Raw genomic sequence first — 8,336 nt, 5'->3', positions numbered from 1 at the left:
AGGAATGAAGGTCCCAGCGTACCTCTTGGCTTTCTCTGACATCAGAATGGTGGGAGTTGGAGTCATTCTTATTTAAAGTCACATGAGGTAAGTCTAGGCATCCCAGTTAGTCTGTGTTGATGGAAATGGGGTTGGGATTCAGGTTTTCTTGTGGTCTTTGGTTTGAGTAGGGTGATTATTGTATAAAAATTTTATGTATTGCTAGACTGTCTCTTTCCTGGTCATTTTGCTAGAAAGAGTAGGCTTTTCTTGAGACTTTGTTGCCTTACCCATTGGTATTCTAGGTTGCTTCTTCATGGTGTTCATTTGATTCCCCACCCCCAAATAGTTATTGATTTAGATCTTGAATGTTTGTAACAATAATTGCCAGAAATTGAAGATAAAAAGTTTTGTATCAATGTCATTATTGACCCCTAGGACAAAATTTTCAAAGTTGTGAACTGTCTTAGTGAACTATCTTAGTTATCTAAAAAGCCAAAATTTTACAAAGATCAATTGCTTCTATTCTATGTTCATTATGGATAAAATCTTCTTTTAAATCCACAAGTATGTGTTCAAGGAAAATATTTGTACACATAATACTGTCTATTATTTAAACATACAATACTACATAACATAAAATAGCAGTTTTCTTGATATACATCAAAAATCATGAGGGAGGGAATTCCCGCTGTGGCTCAGTGTTAACGAACCTGACTAGTATCCATGAGGATGCAGGTTCGATTCCTGGCCCTGCTCAGCATGTTAAGGATCTGGCATTGCTGTGAGCTGTAGTGTAACTCAGAGATACAGCTCAGATCTGGCACTTCTGTGGCTGTGGTATAGGGTGGCAGCTGTAGTGCTGATTAGACCCCTAGACTGGGAACTTCCATATGTTGTGGGTGCAGCCCTAAAAAGAAAAAGAAATCATGAGGGAAATAAAGCAGTCTGGCAACAAAAACCTTCTTGGCCAGTTTTTAGAGCCAAATAAGATTATATTCTTTTTTTTCATTTAATATTTACAGAAGCTCTCCAGTATCCTGTGAGTGACAAAGGAGAGCATGTGAGGGCAGAAAGATGTGGCAAATCACCCTACCTTATCTCCATCAAATCTTTTTGGCTAAATATTCTCAAGAATGGATTGCATGTTTCTCAAGTATTTGTTTGTATTTGCTTCTTAGGTAGGGAAGTTTCTGGAATAAGGTACCTAATAATCGAGTCATCCAGGATTTGTTCAAACAAGAGACATTTCATAATTACCTCAGAGATTGTTACTCTTTGAAGTAGGAAAAAAGGCAATAGATGCCAGATTCAGCTATTAGGCCAAATTCTCCTACAGTTATCCCCATATAGGGGCACAGTCGGCTCTAAAGTGAATTATCTAATGTCGTTAAATATTTACAGATTAGAGAGTAGAGGTATGGGCTTTGGAATCAGATAGAACTTGTTTTAAACCTGAGCTCTGCCACTTAGTAGGTACTTGACTTGAACAACTTATTTAGCCTTTCAAAATAAATTTAGTCATTTAAAATTGGCAATATATGTTGTAATCATTATTTAATTAGATATCATGATAAGTAGAGTATGAAAGTGTTAGTTACACTTAGCACATTTTGTGATCTGCACACTTTAACTTTTTATTTATGATTGTAAGGAAAGAAAGAGAAACAACTATCTCATTTAGATTCCGTCTTTCTTTGGAACCTCTTAAATATCAGGGGAGAGAAAAGTGGCCCATTTAGAGTGGTGTCTGGAGGTTTTTATTGCCAATGAACCCACTGCCCTGGAAACTCATATGTTAACACTATGCCTATGAGTACCGTGCACTTTGAATAGAGGTAGCACGTGATTCTGCAAAGACAAAAAGTAAAGGCAGATGGTAGGGATAAAGATACACTTGAATGGCAGATTGAAGCCTTGTCCATTTGAGAAATGACAATGCAGTATATAATGGGTGGTTAAAAATGTGGAAACTAGAGATGGACAATTTAAGTTTGAATCCCTCCAGCAATAGCCAACTATAAAACTTGAGATCAATTATTTTACTTCACCTCTCTGTATCACACTTTCAACATATACAAAATAGTGAATGTAATAGAATCTATCTCTTATGGTTTTGTATATAAAAATATTAGTAGATATAAAGTAGGTAGAACATAGACTGGTATATAGTAAGCATTCCATTAATATTAGTTACTATTTAACTCTGACCACAGGAAGAGTACAACATGGCAAGGCCCAGTCTGTTGTATTCCTGCCAGGTAATTTACTTATGTTTTTACTGAGAGAAAGATGAAAGAATGAGATTTTCTACAGCCTTTATATTTTGTGCTATGTGAAGAGGATTTTTTTCATGCTTCCTGCTTTGTAGTATCTTTTTAGAGACCAGAAAAAAACTTGCCTCCAGATGTCCTAATTGATGAAGAAAAATTTTATAACTGGATATCACCACCATCAATTACTTTGTTTTTGTTAACAAAATAAGCGATAACCTCATGGAAAAAGTGGACTGAGTGTCTCTAGAGTTGACTGTTGATGACCTTTAAAATGGGAAGTGGAGCCAGTGTTCAGTGCTGTCCAGTATTTTCAATAGTTTGAGTAAACTAACAGAAGGCTGAGAAACTAACGTGGGTAACGACTGATTATTGCTTAATAATATCTTTATTAGGACAGTTGCTAACTGTCTCTGAGTTCTGGATCTTTTATTCCTTGTCATAATGAAATAACTCTTCATCCATGTACAGCCTAGCAAGGAGCAGGTGTTTCTCCTTTATCTACAGATAAAACATTTCATGTAAAACAACATCCCAGTAGATTTACACAACAACCAATATTTTGACTACATCTGCATTTTTCTATTCTTATTGCTATGTGAATAGACTGTGTAGAAAATACTCAAGTTTTAGACTTGTTTTTTCCTAAGTTAAATATAATTGTTAAAAATCCTTCTTTATTGAGGTATAGTGTTCATACAAATAAACATACTCTTTTGAAGTTCAATGAATTTTAACAAATGTACACACTTTTATAACCAGCACCACAATCAAGATATATATTACATCTCTATCAGCCCCCCTAAATATTCCTGTTTTGCGCTAATAACCACCCTATCCCCCACCTAGTCCCAGGCAGCCATTGATCTCTTTCTCTCAATATAGATCTGGATTTTTTTCTTTCCTAAAATTTTATGTAAATGATACCTCATTTGTACTCTTTTTTGTGGCTGGCTTATTTCACTCAGCATACCGATTCTAAGATTCATACATATCATGGTACTTATCAGTAGTTTATGCTCCCTCTCTCTTTTTCTCTTTTTGCTACATAGTATTCCATTATATGAATATACTATAGTGTGTTTATCCACTTACCTGTTTTATGGCTATGGGTTTTTAGTTTGGAGATGTTATGAATAAAGCCACTCTGAACATTTGTTTATGAGTCCTTTTGCTATTGCTAATTCTTCCTACTGATATTTACATGAATTTTATGTGTGTGTGAAACACTTCATAGAAACATGAGAGGAGATAGACATAATATAATGACAATGTCCTTGCTTTTGTTATTTAAATAAGTGTTTTTCTGTGTTTCTAAAGATGGCGTGATGTCATCCTTTAAGTATTGGGTATGCCCTGGTGTGCCATTTGCTTGGTAGTTACTGTGTTACCAGTTACCCAGGGTACCCAAGGTACATGGGAGTGGCTAAGCATTTGGGGGTTATTTCTGTTCTTTTTTACATCTCTCTCTCCTCTGTGACATAGTTGGTGATGTCATATGGAGAGGAAGTGAGTATGTAGAGGGTATTCAGTACTTCTTTGAAGATTTTAATAGTTTTTACTGGGAGATTTTTCTTCTCTTCCTTTGTTCTGTATTCTGCTTTAGTTCATTGTACAAGCTCTCATTCACTGACACACCCCTACCCCCCAGGTGTTTCCTTAACCATTAGCCTCAGCACTGAAGCTACTGGGAAACTGGCCAAGAAGAACCAGTTTTAACAGAGTCATGCACTTCAAGCTTTTCTTGATTTTACCCTCATTTGTGCAATATGTGACATCAGCCTACACAGTCCACATAAGAAATGACTTAATTCCAAGAATCAGGATCAGTGATTTACTTACACTCCAGATTATGGTGAAATCCCAACCTTTCTCAAACTTGGAGTTCCCCTTCATTTAATTTCTTTCTGCTTTTATAGTCACCTGAATTATTTTATTTAGGTTCTGACTATCATGAATATCACCCTGAAATTCCTTAGTCAGTAATCCAGACCTCAGAAACAAGTTCTTAGAAACCACTCAAATCCACAATAAAATAAAAACCTGAGAATCTGAGACAAGTAGATAAGAGTAGCATCCAGACGTTCAGCCCTGATTGTTTTGAAAAATTCAGAGCATACAAAGAAGTGTATCCCAGTGAGGTGGTAATTACTGAGCTCAGCAGCCTATTGTTAAGATATTAAATTAAAGCCAAATAAGATACCTAACAACACTGCTTCTTAAAAATAGTGACTCATAGCCTAATTGACGTGAGAATCAAATAAATATTGTGGAACTGCTTTAGGGGGAAAGACTTCTTTTGGATTTAAGTTTCATTTAATGGAATTCATTGAACATATCCAAAAAATTTCCATAAATTGTCTAATAAAAAGCATAAAGTCTTAAAGAGTTTTAAAAAGGGATGATGAAATTCTTTCCCTTTGCCACCCACTTCATGAAAGGAGGAATATAGTGCTGTAAATTCCCCTGTAATTTTAGTAATGGGGACCTGGATTTGGAAGAGAATGTCTAGGTAAAGAGTCCAAGCTGGCACAAAACTGCCCAAAATATATAAGGAGGTGGGCTTTCAAGAGTTCTGACAAGAGAGCAGTTGGATGGAGGAACTTGACTATGATGCATTAGACATATCAGTCCCAGAGTAAACGTTCACTCAGTCAGCTTGTGGTTTTGTTTTCCTCGTGACAGAATATTGATTTGATGGGTTCTTTTCTTCTAGTTCGCTCTACAGGTTTTATTTTAAGCAGCTTCTATGTTGCTCTCTGTTATACCTTGGCATCTTAGAAGGGTTTCTACGTAACAGTTAGGTAGTCTTGATAACTTTTGTCACTGAAACTAGGTCCTTCCCAATCAAGTTGAGAGAGAGTCAGAGGAGACCTTAATGTGAGGCAGAATGAGCAGACTATTTGGCATCACAGAACAGAATTTTTTCTCTAATGCATCTGAAGGTGTATTTTCAGTGAAATTGTTAGCATTTTGTTTCTTTGCTTTCTCACTTAGAATGAGAGGATAAAAATACTTAGAGGATCCCCATGCTGTACAGCGGGAAAAAAATAAAATAAAATAAAATACTTAGAGGAATCTTGTGTCATTAAAAGAAATAATGTATGCAAAGAATCAGATTTAGTAAGTGCTCAAAAAAGTTTCCTTTGGGCATTTTATTACTGGAAGGCTATTTTCTAGCTTTCTCCTCTCTTACTTTCTAGATTGAATGTGCCTCAGGGTAACTGCCAGAGTCAAATTCTTTTTGTAAAAAGATAGTATCATTATAGGTCAAGTATTTTGTATATGCAATGTACAATTCTCAATTAAAATGACAAGTAATATAAAGTGATAATAACATAATAAGAAATACAAATTGAAAAAAAATGTGAACAGGAAAGACTTTTAAGGCCTGAGATAATGGAGCAATCAGACATAACAAATTAAAATAACTTTCCTTAATGTATTCAAGGGGATAGAAGAACAGATGGGGGATTTGGGGAGAGGCTAGTAACTCTTAAAAGTCTAAGAAATTATAAGATTGGAAGATGAAATATTTGAAGTTGAGGACTCAACATGTGACAGGAAAAGCAGGTTAGATACAGCTAAAGAAAGAAAAAATAACTGAAGGATAGGCCAGAGTAAAATATCTAGAATGAAACTCAGAGAAGCAAAAGAGTGTGGGAAATAGAAGAGAGGGCCAAAGACAGTCAGGAGGTCCTACATGCATGTAGTGGAATCCTAGAGAAAGAGAGAATAATGCAGAAGCAATACTTGAAGTAATGCCCGAGAATTTTCTGAAACCAATTGAAGACATCCAATCCTTAATTTCAAGTTCTACATATTATGTCCCTAGGCAAGATCCAGTTTCCTGAACGGCCATCAGGGGGGTCAGCTCATACAACCAGTGCTGGAGAATTAGCTGCGCATGAATGGAACTTAGAACAGTAAGAAATGGAGGGTATCTAGAAAGATAAATTCCCCTTCCATTCTTTTCCATTGACTGTTCCTAGCTGTGGTTCATTCTTGCAACCCCTACATAGAAGTTAGTGTGCTCAGCTACTAAGCAGCCTATCACGTCTCTTGGTAGTTTGATGAAATATGTTACCATATGTTACCATATTTCATTAAACTTGTATGTTGAATTCCTTGTATATTTTTTTGCCTCATTACCCCTTTTCCATATTCATACCACCCTGGGGGTACACTTCTCAAAGTAAAACATACATTTCCTAAGCACAATGTTGATAGAAAAAATACCGATTATAAAGGAGTATATATATTGTATGGTTTCATGTATGTAACATGCAAAGACAGGCCGAACTAAATTATAACATTAGTATTCAGGATAGTGACTAATTTGAGAAGGAAGACAGAATAAAGACTAGAGATGAGGGCCATTAGGGGAACTTTCCATGGTGCCTACAACTTCCTATTTCTTTGACTAGAACAGTATATATGTTAGTGTTTACTTTATGAAAACTTTTTGAATAGCACATTTGAGTTCTTTTCTATATATGTATTATAATTCACAATAAAAATGTAAACATCACACTAAAAATAATTTTAGGCGTCTTTCAAAATATGCAGTGATGGTTTTTGTGTCATGTTACACTATTTGGGAATCATCTCCCCACTTGTTAACTAATGGCAAGTATTCTAAATGAAGTTATACTGTTTGCTGGACGTCTTAATGCAGTTGACCCATAACACACATTTTTTATATTAAGAGAAAATGTTTCTATTCCTTTCTCCTTATCAGCCCCTCCAAAATATTCACATATGACCATGGGGCAAACACACAAAACATGAGGCTCATTTGATTCTCAGTGAACCATATGGTCCATCTAAACTATTACACAATTCCAGACTCTAGCCAAAATAAGCAAAAAAAAAAAAAAAAAAAAAAAAGTTTTGGAAAGAAAGCTAATGCTTATTCAACATCTATTATCCGTTACGGACTGCACCAGGACCTTATCTTTTGAAATTTCATGACAACCCTGTTAGATAGGGAGCCTTATCCTTATTTTAGTATCATTGATATTCATGTCAAATTCCCAAATAGATAATAAATGCTGCAAATGCAGCAGTTATTATTTCAATTCTTGGTATTGCATTAGTGCTAAATTAATAGATTATGAATAAGCCTTCCTAGGCCTTGATTTTTGATATCTAATAATATCAAAATCACCTCAAGGAGAATATGAGGTAAAATATCATGAAGTAAAATTTTAGTGTGCATTCATTCTACACATTTGGATCCTAATCATGCAATTCCCTGCTGCTGCTTGGCAGGGAAGCCAGTTCCAGGAAAGAGTTAATCTTCCTTTTAAGACATAGTTTATTCTCTTAACATTTTTCCTCTTTTCACTGCAGAAACAGGCCTATTAATCATTATTTTGAATCAAGGTTATGCAAGTCCAGGCAGTTCCAACTTGCAAACTGACGGAAGTTTGACCAACTAAGTCCAAATTTCCAGGACTACATTTAAGCACAGTGCACTTGTACCTTTACCTGTACTCATACTTTGCCAAGTGCATTTTCTCAAACTTTTCAGGGCTGGGATGCCTTCAAACCCGAAACAGCCTTCCTTGTATGCGGAATTTCCTCCATGCAGACCTCTAGGTGTTATAACACAGAGGCAGGTTGTCCTTGAGTGAGACTGATAGATAAATGAACCCATATTTGCTTCTTTGTTTCTCATCCCCTAACTTCAGCTGCTTTCTACCCGCTCCTTCCATGGCCAGTGCTTTTTCCTGCTGTTTGGCTCTCATGGTTCTTAGTTTAGCTGGGTTATAGCAGGTGGAGGTGGATTCATTATGGAGAAAGATCTAGCCTCTGTTTGCTTGTTATGTAGTTAATAAATCACCTTTCCCAGGGCACATCAGCTGAGCCAAACTAAAAGGAACATTTCTCAAGGAGGCCAAAAGGCAGGATAAAAATCTTTCCCAAAATGCAGTTTACCAAAGTAGCTGCCAACTCTACTCTTTGTACATGGAAGGCCAGTCTTCGTCTTATTTGTAGTCTCTAAAGTATGATCTGATATCTCACAGGCATTTCCTTTCTGGATCTTATTTTAAAATTAATTCTCATTTAATGTGGGCT

General features: G+C 35.9%; 1 long non-coding RNA gene across 19 annotated transcripts in view; it reads left to right on the top strand.

The window, feature by feature from the left end:
* Positions 1-8,336, top strand: part of LOC102159998 (uncharacterized) — a 749,988-nt gene that overhangs the window by 167,583 nt on the left and 574,069 nt on the right. The window lies entirely within an intron of this gene.

This window comes from Sus scrofa, chromosome 15, assembly GCF_054392235.1.
Source record: "Sus scrofa isolate SSC_HxYL_T2T_F1_AM1 chromosome 15, Sscrofa_HxYL_maternal_Yorkshire_Landrace_v2.0, whole genome shotgun sequence".
In the NCBI taxonomy this organism is placed as follows: domain Eukaryota; kingdom Metazoa; phylum Chordata; class Mammalia; order Artiodactyla; family Suidae; genus Sus; species Sus scrofa.
This window is presented reverse-complemented; position numbering and strand designations above follow the sequence as displayed.